This window comes from Anomaloglossus baeobatrachus, chromosome 6 (genome assembly GCF_048569485.1).
Source record: "Anomaloglossus baeobatrachus isolate aAnoBae1 chromosome 6, aAnoBae1.hap1, whole genome shotgun sequence".
Lineage (NCBI taxonomy): Eukaryota > Metazoa > Chordata > Amphibia > Anura > Aromobatidae > Anomaloglossus > Anomaloglossus baeobatrachus.
In genome coordinates this window covers 517,304,127-517,315,646 of record NC_134358.1, presented here as the reverse complement: position 1 = coordinate 517,315,646, position 11,520 = coordinate 517,304,127, and the positions used below count along the sequence as shown (strand labels likewise).

The 11,520-nt window shown below is 41.5% G+C and overlaps 1 non-coding gene across 1 annotated transcript; it reads left to right on the top strand.

Annotated features, from left to right (window-relative positions):
• The first annotated feature begins 815 nt into the window (after positions 1 to 815).
• On the top strand, positions 816 to 920 carry LOC142244783 (U6 spliceosomal RNA). The gene has a single exon (XR_012724649.1). It is a non-coding gene; the product is annotated as a U6 spliceosomal RNA (small nuclear RNA).
• Positions 921 to 11,520: the final 10,600 nt, after the last annotated feature.

Sequence of the window (11,520 nt, the reverse complement as noted above, 5' to 3'; positions counted from 1 at the left end):
ATGCCTGCAAAGTCAATGAGAATTTTGAAGTACTGTGTGCACACGTTGCTTTTTTTTTTTTTTTTCCTTGCAGATTGGGTGCAGTAAATAATCTGCAGCATGTCATTCTTGGTGCATTTTTCAGCCCTTGTACCCAATGACTTAATTCTGAAAAACCCATGGCAAAAAAAAACGCACCTCATTTTTGGTGTGTTCTTCTGCCAGAATATGCAGATTTGGTGCAGAAAATGTCTGCATCAAATACTCATTGTGCGCACATAAACTAAGGCCTTGGTTCTACTTGCGTTTTGCACAGACAAGTGCTAGCCGATAAAACATAAGATTGCACTCACACCAGTGCAAACTATGGGGAAGTGTCCATCTGTGATTGATTTCTCATTTCGTATTGGCATGAGAAATGAATCGCAGCATGCTAAGTTTGGCAGCGAGTCTCGGCTCACACACATCCATACAAGATTATGGAAGAGTGTGAAATGTACAGACACACAGCGGAGGAGATGGGGAAAAGGGCTCCCTCCCTCTTCTCCGCAGCTGTGATCTGATCGTAAGATTGGATCAGTCACATGACCCTCAGCTCACACTCACAGCAGAGGGTCATTAGCATATCACTTCCAATGCTCTTGCATTGGAAGCTATGTGCAAGTGGAACCGAGGCCTACAATTTACAAATGCCTCATTAGGTCAATGTAGCAGGTGGACTGAATGATTCTCAATGAATTCGTTCTGCATCCAGACAGAGGAACACAGAGACTATAGAAGGCAAACGCTGCAAATGTTTTGACGAAACTTGATTGCATAAATGATTTTTGACCCGTGTTCGCTTCGGCAGTGCATATACGAAAATTGGAACGATACAGAGAAGATTAGCATGGCCCCTGCGCAAGGATGACACGCAAATTCGTGAAGCGTTCCATATTTAAAAAAAAATTTAAAAAATTATTTTTGACTCGAACACATACATTTAAGCTAAAAAAAAAAAATATCTCCAAACCTTCATCAGTCAAAAAAAGAGCAAAAAACTATCTATATAAAGAAATAACAATAAATCCATGATCTGAAAATAAAGTTTAAAATCCCCCAAAAAGTTGAACCACCGATACAAAAATATCAAACTAATACCAAAAAGAGATAAAAAAAATAATATACTACTCATGAAAAGGTTGTCCATATGTATTGTGCTTTATGGATTTGCTCTCATTTGTTAAGAGGACTATAAAGCTGGAGTCACACAAGCGTATGGCATCTTATGTGAGCCGAGTGTCATGATCTTCCGATTGGATCACAGGTGCAGAGAGGCTCAGTGGTTAGCACTGCAGTCTTGCAGCGCTGGAGTCCTGGGTTCAAATCCCACCAAGGACAACATCTGCAAGGAGTTTGTATGTTCTCTCTGTGTTTGTGTGGGTTTCCTCCGGGTACTCTGGTTTCCTCCCACACTCCAAAGACATACAGAAAGGGAATTTAGATTGTGAGCCACAATGGAGACAGTGTTCCTGATGTATGTAAAGCACTGCGGAATATGTTAGCGCTATATAAAAATAAAGATTTTTTTTTATTTAAAGAGATAGAATAATCCTCCCATCTCCTCCATTGTCAGCCTGTGCGTATATTGCACTGCACTTGGATGACATCCGAGGGTAGTCTGATGTTTCACTCGCACCCATATATGGGTACGAGTGATCCGAGACTCGCAGACTATTGCGGCATGCTGCGACTTTTTCTGCAGCTCGATTAGAGCTGAGGAAAAACTCACAGATCTTAGTTGCCTCAATGATTAACTTTGGCTTGAATTCAATGCAAGATTTTCTCGCACTGCACTCGTGCGAGTCATACGCTCAGTTGAGCATACCCTAATAAATGGACCCTCTAGTGGGCCTCAACTACCACCTAATAATAGACCCCAGAGGACAACATAATTTGGAGGTGACTTGTAGACAATTACTTGTGGGTTGATTCACAAAAAACAGATTGGACCTTACTGATGGATACAACTTCTAATCACAATGATAGCAAGGAAGAATACAGAGAGGTTGTGCATATTTTCTTTATAGATGGAAAGTGGATCCTTAAAATGATTTCCCCTGGTAGACTATGATACCCAGAACCTTTGGTTCCATTATCTAGGCAGGCTGCAATATACAAAAAAGTCAATAGGCCTCATTTATCAAAACAAGTTAAATGGCCTTTGTTGCCCATAGCAACCAATCAGAACTCAGCTTTTATTTTCTAAACAGCTCTTGTAAAATAAAAGATGCACTGTGATTGGTTGATACGGTCAACACAATAGTTTTAGATAGTTTTGATCAATCTGCTCCGATGTGTGGTAACTTTCTAAGGGGCACTTGGCACACTATGACATCGCAGCTGCGATGTCGGAGGGGTCATGTCAAAAGTGACGCACTTCCGGCGTCGCACTCGACATCGTAGTGTGTAAATCCTAGATGATACGATTAACAAGTGCAAAATCGTCGTAATCGTATCATCGGTGTAGTGTCTGGGAATTCCATAGTTACGCGACTGCGACAGGTACGATGTTGTTCCTCGTTCCTGCGGCAGCACACATCGCTGTGTATGAAGCCGCAGGAGCGAGGAACATCTACCTGCGTCCTGCAGCTCACGCCGGCTATGCAGAAGGACAGAGGTGGGCGGGATGTTACGTCCCGCTCATCTCCGCCCCTCCGCTTCTATTGCCCGCCTGCCGTGTGACGTCGCTATGACGCCGCACGACCCGCCCCTTTAATAAGGAGGCGGGTCGCCAGCCAGATTGACGTCGCAAGGCAGGTGAGTCCATGTGAAGCTGCCGTAGCGATAATGTTCGCTACGGCTGCTATCACAATATATCGCTGCTGCGACGGGGACGGGGACTATCGTACTCGGCATCGCAAGCATCGGCTTGAGATGTCGTTGTGTGCAAAGTGCCCCTAAGACTTTAATGGAGATGTACGCGTTCAGCTAAGATTTTGTATGTGTATTATCTCATTTTATTCAGAAAAAAATAAAATTTTCTGCTTATTGATTCAATTTTCAGATGTAGCAGTCGTTTTTAAATATAAATGAGCTGTTTGAAAGCTTTATGTCTTGTGAATATTGGGAATACCATCATAATTGCAATGTGAATTGGTACCAAAAATCAGACCTCCTAACTGTTGAAGAAAAAGAGGGAAAAATTATGTAGGACGGCTAGTGCAACGCAGCAAATTTTGACCGCGCCCCCTAGCCATATCCACAGCCACACCCATTTGGCAGTGACGGACATTCAGCAGATGCCCAAGACTGCTCATTCTTTCTTAGGCTATGTTCGCACGTTGCGTTTTTTTCCGCGTTTCTGCAGCGTTTTTAGCTGCAGCGTTTTTGTGCCAAAACGCATGCATTTTTGTTTTCCAGCAAAGTCTATGGAAAAAGCAGAATTCCTGTCTGCACTTTGCTTTTATTTCAGCAGCGTTTAATTTGCATATTTGTGGTCAAAAACCATGCTGAAAAAGAAGCAGCATGTCAGTTGTTTTTGCAATTTCTGCAGCGTTTCATTAACATTGGAGTCAATGAGAAATGGCAAAAAGCAACCAAAATCACAATTCCTGCGTTTTTCATGCTTTTTACCTGCTTTTCCACTGCGTTTTTGGCTCCAAAAACGCATGCTTTTCTGGCCAAAAATTAATGGATTCTAACGTTCCTTTACACACACACAATAACCGAAAATTTAAATGCTAAAAAATAATAAACTTGACCTATTTTTCTGTTATAATGTGCATAACCGCTATTATTTCATTATAATTGATATTTTCCATATAGTTTTATTAAAAGTTAATTTTATCCTTTTTTCTCTCTTTTTTCATTCTTTTTGACTAGTCCAACTTTATTTCTCAGTGTCTTGATCTACAAAACGCATCTGCAGAAACGCAGGTGAAAACGCAGGTAAAAAGCGCAGAAAACGCACTAAAAACGCGGTAAAAACGCATGCGTTTTTAGCGCTAAAAAATGGCCAAAAGCCATTTGGTCAAAAACCAAGGGAAGGAAAACGTGCAGAATAAACTGCAGGTACTCCGACGCAACGTCCGCACATAGCCTTACTCGTAGCAGCCAGAACTTTCCCGTTTTTATTTAGCTTCACTATATGACGTGTTGCTTTTTTGTCTCTGTCAATAAGGCCATGTTGAACAAGAAAGCTGTGGACAAACAAGCGCCAATAGGGTCTTACCCGACAAAATGTAGGGAGGGGAGGGGGGAGCAATACTACTCACCAGATGTGGTTGTGAGAGTCACAACCACTATATCAGCAAGATTAAACGATCCACGGCTGCAGCCACCCAATGGCAGATAACAGAGGACAATAGAAGTTGGTGTTTGATGCCGCGCCAAAGGATCACCAGTTCAGATAGTCAGACCAATGTCACTTTATTATCATCCAGGTCTACGCGTTTCAGGAGCACCTGCTCCCTTCCTCAGGACCGTCAGTATACAAATAACATCAAATCTGACCCACAAAGGATCAGACATACAATAAATAGTCATAGTGACGTCATAGGAACATCCCTCTAAAGAAAAAAAAAATAAATAAAAACAGGCGGGAACGAGGTGCCACGCTGTCAGTTGTGACGTGTTTAAACAGATTTTGTGGAAATATACAAAAAACCTAACATTTTAAACAGTAGAAAAAACATAAATATAGACAACTCTCATAGAAAGAAACAAATGAAAAAAACGAAAAAACAAGAATAAAGCACACTAATCGTGTATTGAAAAAGTATAAATCAACGTCCGAATACCCGTTGATTCACAATTGATAATACAATTACTGGATGTGGAATGCACCGGGATCAAACCTGGGGAAGTGAGGACACAAAGAAATATACTAATACGTGTGTGTAGAGTAGAGTATCAAGGGGGAAACATTGTAATAGTGTGTGTTGCCACCCGGGAGTACACGGTTTTAATCAAAAACAGGGGGGTTGTGGATTACTATATCAGCACAAGATACAAGAGATGTCATGGAAACAAACAGACAAGACAAAACCCCAGAAAGGATTCTATCTGAATCAAGATTCAAGACCGCAGTTAACTATCGGGCAGCAAGCGTGGGAAAAAACGAACCACGCATGCGTTCCAGGTCTATGCTAGGAACCGAAGGTTAAACAAGTTCAAGACCGTGGGAAAAACATCATAGCGCATGCGTGATCATCAAAAACACCCCGCACTCGCCTAGGACAGCGAGAAAAAAGGAGACCGAAATGAATTAGATAAAAAATAATAATTACGTTTGTACGTTTGCTTATTTTTTGTCTAATTCATTTCGGTCTCCTTTTTTCTCGCTGTCCTAGGCGAGTGCGGGGTGTTTTTGATGATCACGCATGCGCTATGATGTTTTTCCCACGGTCTTGAACTTGTTTAACCTTCGGTTCCTAGCATAGACCTGGGACACATGCGTGGTTCGTTTTTTCCCACGCTTGCTGCCCGATAGTTAACTGCGGTCTTGAATCTTGATTCAGATAGAATCCTTTCTGGGGTTTTGTCTTGTCTGTTTGTTTCCATGACATCTCTTGTATCTTGTGCTGATATAGTAATCCACAACCCCCCTGTTTTTGATTAAAACCGTGTACTCCCGGGTGGCAACACACACTATTACAATGTTTCCCCCTTGATTCTCTACTCTACACACACGTATTAGTATATTCCTTTGTGTCCTCACTTCCCCAGGTTTGATCCCGGTGCATTCCACATCCAGTAATTGTATTATCAATTGTGAATCAACGGGTATTCGGACGTTGATTTATACCTTTTCAATACACGATTAGTGTGCTTTATTCTTGTTTTTTCGTTTTTTTTCATTTGTTTCTTTCTATGAGAGTTGTCTATATTTATGTTTTTTCTACTGTTTAAAATGTTAGGTTTTTTGTATATTTCCACAAAATCTGTTTAAACACGTCACAACTGACAGCGTGGCATCTCGTTCCCGCCTGTTTTTTTCTTTAGAGGGATGTTCCTATGACGTCACTATGACTATTTATTGTATGTCTGATCCTTTGTGGGTCAGATTTGATGTTATTTGTATACTGACGGTCCTGAGGAAGGGAGCAGGTGCTCCTGAAACGCGTAGACCTGGATGATAATAAAGTGACATTGGTCTGACTATCTGAACTGGTGATCCTTTGGCGCGGCATCAAACACCAACTTCTATTGTCCTCTGTAATAAGGCCATGTTGACACATTCCATTAATACTGTGCATTTCGTTTTCTGTGGGTATCCACACCAAACTACACAATAACACTCTTCCCTGACTATTGCATTTTTGCTGCATTTTTTATGCCTTTTCTGATTTATTTGATGTGAAGCCGTGTTTTTTAAAAAAGTTTTATACTACAGAAACGATTTAATTTTGCCCTTAAAAATATAAACTGCAGTTTTTTTCCATTCATTTTTTTAGACTCTACATAGAAACCTCTCATGAAAAAAAAGCACCAAAAACCGCACAGATCAGCGCCATCTTTTAGAGGCACATGGGCGCAGTTTTCATGAAATCACATCCTTTTTACTTGTATAGTTAAACACAGCAGAGTTTCTGTGCAAAAAAATCAGCATTTATATTACATGTGAACACCGCTTAAGGCTATGTGTGCACTAGAAAGTGACTATTTCTTAAGAAAAAAAACGGACCCTCTTAAAAAATCCCGCACCCGCGGTAAAAAAACGCTGCAAAACTGCAGCAAAATCCGCATGCGGTTTTACCACGCATTTGCCGCGGATTTACCGTAGATTTTCCACAAGTTGGTCCCTGCGGATTTTTACCATTATCTATGGCAAAAACCGCAGGTACCTGCGGAAAAGAAGGGACGTGCACATTAATTACGCAGCGGAAAATCCACGGGTAAATCCGCAGATATAAAAAAACGCAGTGTGCGCACAACATTTTTTAAAACCCATAGGATTTTCTGGGGAATGACTGCAGCAATGTTAGACACATTTTCTGCAGCAAATTTGCGGCAAAATCCGCGGTAAATCCGCAGCGTGCGCACAGGGCCTAAATGTCCAAGCAGACTGGTTGTGATTTCATGAAATCTCCACCTTCTGTTCATCTAAAGATGCTGCTGAACTGTGCACTTTTGGTGTGTTTTTTTCTTTACAGGTTTCTAGTTGGACCTGGGGAAAACACTAGGAAAAAAATAATGGCGTTACATTTTTAAACTGTGGTATTCAAAAAGCACTAAAACACAGATTCACATATGCACCAAAAATGCTTTAAATAAGGGGGGAAATGCATAAAAAGCTGCAGCAAACAAACAATAATCAGAGAAGCTTGCTATTGTGCTGCGTGTTGTGGACACCTGGAGAAAAAAACAGCACTTATGCTATGTGTGAACAAGGCCTAACCATTTTTATTAAATTTTTTAATTGATTTAAAAGAAAAAAATAATCATGTCATGTTTTTACACCATTTACCGCTCCCCGTAAATAATCTGATCGCTGTGTTGTGGGGGTTGTTACAATTACAGGGACACCAAATATGTCCATGTTCATTGCTGATTTGTGATGCTTATTATTTTTTTTAAAATGATGATTAAAAATCACATTATTGTAATTGTTTTAGTATTTTTATAGGAAGAAAAAAAAATCTCTCTTTTATTCTCCCTCTAGAAGACAGGACATGGAAATACATTGCTCTGCATAATGTATCTTAATGTGTCAGTATAATCTGCCTGCACTACAGCTTCAAATATAGAAAAATCTCCCTGTGACATCACCAGATGATTAAAGGCTATTGGTCTTAGCCCTTGGGGAGGAAAATAAACACAAAAAAAGACAATTTTTCTAATTATTTTATAGTAGTTTAATAGGGAAAAAAAATCACCTTTAGAATACAGGGCCATAAAGATACACTGCTGTGTACAGATGTATGTATGTATGTAACTGAACTTCTGGGTTCCCTATGTAACTTCTGGGTTCCCTGCCTGCACTACAGGTCAGGATTACCAAATCCTCTTATGTCTCTCAGGCTGTCAAGTAGCTCAGCGCTAGAGCTGCTGCCTATTGATGAGAAGTTCATGAGTTTAAGTCCTGGGGAGTCCTTACATTGAAATGGTTAAACGTTGTATGGACTCCAAAATTACACCTTCTCATACAACTATATCATCCAATGATTTTTTTATTTTAAAAGTTAGAGCTCTGGAAAGAGGAGGAGGAAAAAATAAAAAACAGAAGAGCCTACTGGGACTCCATTGCCCAAAGTCATAAACCTGACACTGATCCTAGTTGTGATCCTTGAATGATCAATCTGGCACAGTGTCAAGTCTATGGAAGTCATAATGCCTTTGTCAACGGACAAAACAGGTACATTCAGCTGAGAAAAAAGAAAACATTAATGGTTGGTGTAAAAGGAACCTGTAAGGTGCAATATGCACTCTGACCCACAAGCAGTTCTGGGTGTATATTTTTATTCCCTGCTTAACCATCCCAGCACATAGTAGCATACATAAAGAGATCTTTAAAAAAAAAGTATTTCTAAAGATCCTTTATGATATGTAATGAGCGCAGAGACTAGTCGCAATGGCGTTAGTTCCTGCGCTCATTCTGCCCTCTTATCATGGTAGTAAACCAACAGGAGCATGTTAACATGCTATTCAATGCCCAATGCCCAGCGTCATCATTGCAGTGACGCGCGTACCTGTGTTCGGTGCACTGCCTCAGAATGCCGGGCATAACGTCAGTGTGCATGATCAGAAATCCCCGGTACTTCCGGTCATGTGCACTACACCAGTTTGAAGTTGGGACGTGTACGCGTAGTGTGCATGACTGGAAGTCTGGGGATCATGCGCACTGAGCTGAAAACCAGTGTCGGGTGCAGTGGCAGCTGAGAAGTGAGCGCAACCATGCCTCTGACTCTGCTCATTCATTAGCATGTTAGTATGCTCACAGGGCCGTGCTTACATGCTAAGGGGGCTGACTAGCCAAGGGAACTAACGCCCTTGTGACTAGTCCCTACAGTCATTAGCATATCATAAAGGAATTTTAGAAATACTTTTTCTAAAGATCTCTTTATCTATGCTACGGTATACAGGTACGGTTAGGCAGGGATTAGCAATATACACCTAGAACTGCTCATGGTTCTGGGTGCACATTGCACCTGACAGGTTCCCTTTAAGAATAATGGCTGTTGATTAGAGTTGGTGCAAATAACATGATCCAGTCCATCGGTCCACGTCAGTAATCTGTTGCCACTGGATGGAACCTCTGAGAACCGGTTCTTAACAGCCGGTGTGCGCTGCTCTTCTTTTGATTAGTTGGCCTAGCCTGCATCACATGGCAAAAATGATATCGCGCCAGGTTGGTGAATCAAAAGAAGATCTGCGGATGCTTGGAGGTAGGAGGTGGTCCTCAGCGCTCCTGTACAGTCGCCACAGATTACTGACGTGGCCAGTGGACTGAGTCCTATGAAACAGTTTGCATCAACTTTAATTTTGGCTAAATGATACATGTATCAACAACTATCTATTGTCTGGGTATTGTCTGCATTTTTGTCGATAAATCTATGGTACAGAAGCTATTTTGAGGGGGTTCTAGGTTGATTGGGTAAAGCATAAAGCTGTCAGTCCAGTATTTCTGCCCAAAAATATGACGGCAGTAATTTGGCTTGTTCCGTACGCAGTTTTAAAAGCCATTAAATAATTCTCCATACTCCATGTCCAGTAAAGTGATTTTTTTTTTTTACGCTGAGTTTAAAGCACATTTGGGTTGTTTGAAGTGAAGGACACGGAGGGGTACGATGTGCCAGGTGGCATATAAAGTCTCGCACTTGGTTTTCAGCACAGTACAAATGATGACTGGACGTATTCAGCTGTTCCTGAAATTCTAAACATTTGGCACTACATCTGGTCCGTGTAATCCTGACCCAGGCGTGCGCGGCTTCCAGTATCCACTGGGTGCAATATACATTGCAGATCACATTCTCCCTGCAGATGCCTGCGTATTGAAGGGCGCATTCAGGAGATTCTCATTAATCCTGTGGAGTTTAAACTAGAAGAGCAGGTTTCCGCAATATTCACTTAATCCTTTGCTTGGCAGTATCATGAATTTCAGGTTCTTCTGCTGGGTTTGGTGGAAAATTATCTTCTGAAAGCTGAGTAATATTTTGGGTCATAATAAAGGCTAATTTACAATGTAGCTTCATCATTCATAAAGTCACTGAACTTTTTTTTTAGGCTAGCTTTTTCAAAACGCGCTCCACGTCATCCCTGGCTCCAAATAGACATCTGGTTCTTCTTGATTTGCAGAGACCATCTAAGGCCTTGTACACATATTGCATTTTTTATGCATTTTTGCCACATTTTTTGGTGCAGTTTGTTGCTCAAATCTACATGTTTATCCTTATCCCAACAAAGTCAATGAGAATTATTATTATAATTATTTATTATTATTATAGCGCCATTTATTCCATGGGGCTTTACATATGAAAGGGGTATACATAATAGGGACAAGAACAATAGTCATAAATAAAACAAGGCACAGACTGGTACAAGAGGAGAGAGGTTCCTGCCCGCAAAGGCTCACAGTCTACAAGGGATGGGTGAGGATACAGTAGGTGAGGGTATAGTCGTACAGCGTTATATCAGACTAAGGGGTATGTTACACATTGCGACATCGCTAGCATGGCTAGCAATGCCGAGCGCGATAGTACCCGCCCCCGTCGCACATGCGATATGTGGTGATTGCTGCCGTAGCGAACATTATCGCTACGGCAGCTTCACACGCACATACCTAGTCGGCGACGCCGCTGTGACTGCCGAACTATCCCTCCTTCAAGGGGGAGGTGCGTTCGGCGTCACAGCGTCGTCACCGTGATGTCACTAATCGGCCGGCCAATAGAAGCGGAGGGGCGGAGATGAGCGTCACGTAACATCCCGCCCACCTTCTCCCTTCCGCATTGCCGTCGGGACTCAGGTAAGTACAAAATGGATACAGCCGCACACTAAATGCCATCAATGTATAAGGGAACTCTGGTACTGCATTACTGCTAAAAAATTAGATTTTTAGTTTATGAATTGGCCAATGCATGTAAGCCCGGAAACCAACGGCAAGGTAAATCTCAATATTCCGGGTCCCTAACTAAAATGCCACTATCTAGGTTAAAAACATCCTTGTCTGGGCAGCTAGACTAAAAATCTAACTTAAAATGCCACTATCTGGACTAACCTCCATGTCTGGGCAGCTAGGACTCCTAGTATAAGGATTATGAACACAGCCTGGTTTATAGGGCGGAGTGCTCAGTCACAAAGTAACTCACTGCAAATATTTCAAAACATAGTGGCATTTCAAGTTAGATTTTTAGTCTAGCTGCCCAGACATGGATGTTTTTAACCTAGATAGTGGCATTTTAGTTGGGGACCCGGAATATTGAGATTTACCTTGCCGTTGGTTTCCGGGCTTACATGCATTGGCCAATTCATAAACTAAAAATCTAATTTTTTCATATAGCAGTAATGCAGTACCAGAGTTCCCTTATACATTGATGGCATTTAGTGTGCGGTTGTATCCAT